Source organism: Limulus polyphemus, unplaced genomic scaffold (genome assembly GCF_000517525.1).
Source record: "Limulus polyphemus unplaced genomic scaffold, Limulus_polyphemus-2.1.2 Scaffold1389, whole genome shotgun sequence".
Lineage (NCBI taxonomy): Eukaryota > Metazoa > Arthropoda > Merostomata > Xiphosura > Limulidae > Limulus > Limulus polyphemus.
Window position 1 is genome coordinate 277414 of NW_013666999.1, and position 4760 is coordinate 282173.

At 31.8% G+C, this 4760-nt stretch overlaps 1 pseudogene; it reads right to left on the bottom strand.

Annotated features, from left to right (window-relative positions):
• Positions 1 to 4760, bottom strand: part of LOC106463380 — a 39551-nt pseudogene that overhangs the window by 20445 nt on the left and 14346 nt on the right.

The window sequence follows — 4760 nt, forward strand, 5'->3', positions numbered from 1 at the left end:
AACTCTATGCCTTTTAGTCTCAAAACTACGTGTTGTAGTCTTTTATGTATTGCGTTATGATGTTTTGTGAAAAATCTGTACGTGATGGAGAAAAAGGGATATCATTCTTGGATTCAGTTACAGGAATTATTGTAGAACATATAAATATTTCAAGACAAGAAAACCATTGCAGGCCTGTATGATTAAACAGAAATAACAGTTTGCTAAAGTGTTACAAAATATACCCTTTGATAACAAGTTTTTGGTAAACAGTATACCTACACAGAATCCTCGATCATTACACAAAATATGAAAACTTTACTTTATACAATTTTAAATAAGACTAACTTTCTGTTACACATTCTGGACTATAAATCAGTAGTAGAATTAAGCATTATTTGTTAGATAAAGCTACCAATGATGAAAACTTCTTTAACAGACAAAATTTACAAAACCACTTATTTATCATTAGTTACACAAACCTCATCTCCTTTGTGCGGTTGAAATTCAAACTTCTTGGGAATCATAAAAGCAGAGTTGTTGTATTCAAAGTGTTTTTGCTTATCCATACGAGAGTCTAAACTGTTTAAACACCTGTGCATTTTGTCAATACTGTTCTGTTTCGCTTTCTTCAGGCATTCCTCAGAACTAACATACATCAATAATGTGCGTGCAAGACATGTATGAAACCCAAAGTCCATGCACTGAAAAAATAATTTACAGTTACACAGGATGAAAATATGAACAGAATAATACAAAGCACTTACTAACATATACCTAAACTCTCTGTCTAGAAATATATTTATTTAAATCTTGGTAAACTTTCTATTTGTACATCAACTGATAATTACAGAGTTCACTTTTGGAAATATCTTATTAGTCCCCTTAACAAGGGGTTAAATAGGGTGGAAGAGTCCAGAATGGTGTTCTGCTTCTTGACGATTCAAAAATGTTAACGTTCCTGGTTTTCTGATTGGACCACACTGTGATCCAAACTGCTACTACAAAGTGGATTGCAAAAGGGGGGTCCACCTCCTTTAAAATCCTAATTTAACCAATGCCTTACTTACTATAACTCACTTCATCGCTGATGGTAACAGCAATTAATAATGGTCGAGCAGAAAATCGAATTGATATAGTACTAATTCGTCTAAATTGTGCATTTGGAACTTTTCTGTTTTACTTCCAGTACTTATTCATCTATCATGGCTATTTTATATTTTTAATAACAGTTAAGACAGTGAAAGTCAAACTAAAATTTACAAAAGAAAATACTCTTCAAATAACTGACAGTCTTATCTTTATTTGCGTTAATTATTTGCTTTTTGTTAGTCTGTTGTTTGTTATGGATTTCGCGCAAAGCTACATGGGAGCTATCTGTGCTAGCCATCCCTAATTTAGCAGTGTAAGACTAGAAGGAAGGCAACTAGTCATCACCTCCCCCCGCCAACTCTTGGGCTACTCTTTTACCAACGAATAGTGGGATTAACTGTCACGTTATAATGCCCCCACGGCTGAAAGAGCGAGCATGTTTGGTGTGACGGGGATTCGAACCCACAACCCACAGATTGCGAGTCGAGTGCCCTAACCACCTGGCCATGCCGGGCCTTTTGTTAGTCTAAATATCTTTTTATAGTTGCAATTCTGTTTCATTAAAAATCTCAGACTTAAAAATATACACAAGAACAATATATAAGTCAAAAAAAGAAGATATAATGGTGTACTTACATCTACCAAATCAGATATATCATCAACAAAATACTTCTGAACAGCTGCATTTGCTGCATCCATGCACAAAACATAATCATTTCGAGCTTTAAGGGATTTGAGCCTGGCATCATTGTATTTTGACTGTCGCTGAAAAATGTGAAAAAAATTTAAATCTATGATAACTTTTATATGTTTAAAAATAAAATATAAACAAATCCTAAAATGAATGTAAATCCTTAGTTAAAAACTATTATTCATATTACCCATTCACTTTATTGTCATAATACATAAATATGGAATATCCTGCAGCATACAGGCAGCTAAATATAGAATTTTGTATATCTTGTAAAGTTAAGCCTTTCCAAAACTTTTGACATCCGCCCCTCCTTTAATAAACATTGTTTATTGTGTGCCTTACCTCTTTTTTTTAAATGAGTGAAAGGGCGAGTTAAGTGATGAGATACAATACACAAATACACATTAAAATTCTACACGTGTTGTAGTAATTACATATTATGTTCATTAATAACAAATATATTTAACATTTAGTTTTCGCATTATTGCACTATTGTTTCTATCCTAATCACTCGTGCCCCCAAGAGTGCCTTTGCAATCCACCAAGTTGGGGCTCACACTTTGGGAAATGCTGTTGTAAACAATTGAGAATAATAACACAAAGCTCAGGCATTAATCACAGTGAGCTTAACCTTTTTTTTTCTTTCATCAGGGCTTAGCCTTATTAAAATATTAACAGTTAGAAACAGATACTCAATATGGTTAACTATACATTTTTACACTAAAATTATCAATGCTCATGTTTTACAATTCAAAAATATTGCATTAACAGACAAATATGTAAATTATGTTATAATCCTAAAGTGATTGGATGATGTTTTGTTTTCTAAAACAATGATAATTATACTCTTGTAAAGACTACCATTAGGTGAGCTCTATTTCTAACTATTTAGTAAAAGTAATGCAAAGTCCAGCCCACTTAATGAAAAGGAAAGTGTTTTATTTCTATAATTGAAAGTTTTACAAGTTTACATGGTTTTATGAATTCACAATAACTATGGCAAAAGACCTAACTCACTAATAAAACTAGAGAGTGCAAATACTTGTTAAACTTCCTCTCACGTCATCGCACTAACTCAAAAATGTACAGCACTGAACTGATTTACTAGCTAATTAGCTAACTCACTAACTAATCAGCTACTTAATTAGCTGATTAACTAATCAACAACAGCTCTTTGATATGTTTTTTTAGAAGTCTCTAAAACAATAGAGATGTCACAGAAAGTATAGACACTCTAGGCATCACACATCGTTATTACATCATGCCAAAACTCTCTCTAGCAAACTTAGATAATTAGTAGTAATTACTATTTACAATTAAAAAAATTAAAATTCATAAATGGGCATTACAATGACTAAATCATTAATGAAATGTATTGAAAAAGTACAATCAAATTTCTGATTAACAAAACAAAATCTTCATCCTTATCTTTTCTTTCAGCCTCTATCAACTTACCATCCACAAATCAGTCACATGCTAACAAATCTATCATTTTACCTAAAGCAAACAGATAACTGCACAATTCTTTCTATATCTCCTGCAATTTCAGATAAAGTCTGATTTTTCTTTAGGACTTTGTTTTTGAAGCTTCTTTTTGGTGTGTCACTCCAAGCATGTTTGATAAAGTAGCCTTAATGCTTGATTGTTATTACAGCTCTCAGCTGGAAGGTTGATTAATGCTGTTAAAGTTGGTCCTTTTAAATGACAGCAAGATCAACAGCTTGATGTTCACCGTTCTGTCCAATCACTTTGGAAATTATTTCAAACTGAACTTGATATGCCTCTCATAATACCTATCTTTCATAGTCTGTTCGTTTCTTGATTTGTTATGTTGCTTAACTAGCTTACTAAATTCTGTAACTGGTTAAGGTGGTGATATAAAATAGTCCAGGAAGGTCCTACAGTCATAGATGACACAGCAGTAGTAGTGACTGGTGGAGACCAAATGGTTTCTCTTATTCAATATTTCACAGATAAAGGTGTTTGAGAATGAAATTCTTGGCCAGATGCAGAAACAGGTGCGACTGTACATATCCTTGCAATTGTCAGTTCATTTTCCAGATGTTTTATTCTGTCACTGATGATCTATTGCATATTGTTGAATTTGCTGTTATAATCTTTCTGCACTTTATTGATGTTTTTTTTTTACTTCTTCAAGTTTATTATATTTTTTCTGCACTTTAAAAATGTCTTTTTTTTATTTCTTCAATTACTTTACTGTTATGATCCTTCTGCACACTTCCAATAGCTTCTTCAGTCTTGTTTTCAGTAAAACTTATTTTTGTTTTCAATTCTTCTTTAAATCTTACATCTCTTACTTTTAACTTCTCTCTTAAATTCCCATCTCTTACTTTTTGGTCTTCCTTAATTTTTCTGTCTCTTTCTTTTTGTCCTTCTTTCATTTTCTGCTATTTTCTTTTTTATTTTTTTTTATTGTTCCTCTCTTTCTTCTAGATATTCTTTTAATTTTCTGCCTCTTTTTTCTAATTCTTTATCTCTTTTTTTCTAAACCTTCTTTTAATATTCTGTCTCTTGCTGCTTGTTCTTATTTCCAGTTTCATAATTCCTAGCCCATAGTTGATCTCACTTCAAGCAATAGTTGTTATCTTGAAGTTCAGTCTAGATTCTATTTGATTATTACCAAAATATTCCTATTCCTGAAACCAGTATTGTAAACATTTCTATCATTGATTGGTTTATTATTGTCATTATAATTTCATTAAAAGAACGAAGATAAAATCATTTTTCTCATATGAAAGTTTTACAACTTATACGGTTTCACGAATCAATGATAACCAAATGATTTGTCTAACTCACAAATAAAATGGTCAATTATTTGTTAAGTTTCCTGTCATATCTGCAGCACTAACTGAAACATGAACATCACTGAACTGACTTACTAGCTATCTAGCTAATATCATGACTAACTAATCAACTGACCGACTAACTCACTGTCTGATTAACTCAACAACAACTCTTTCTATTTTTTACAACA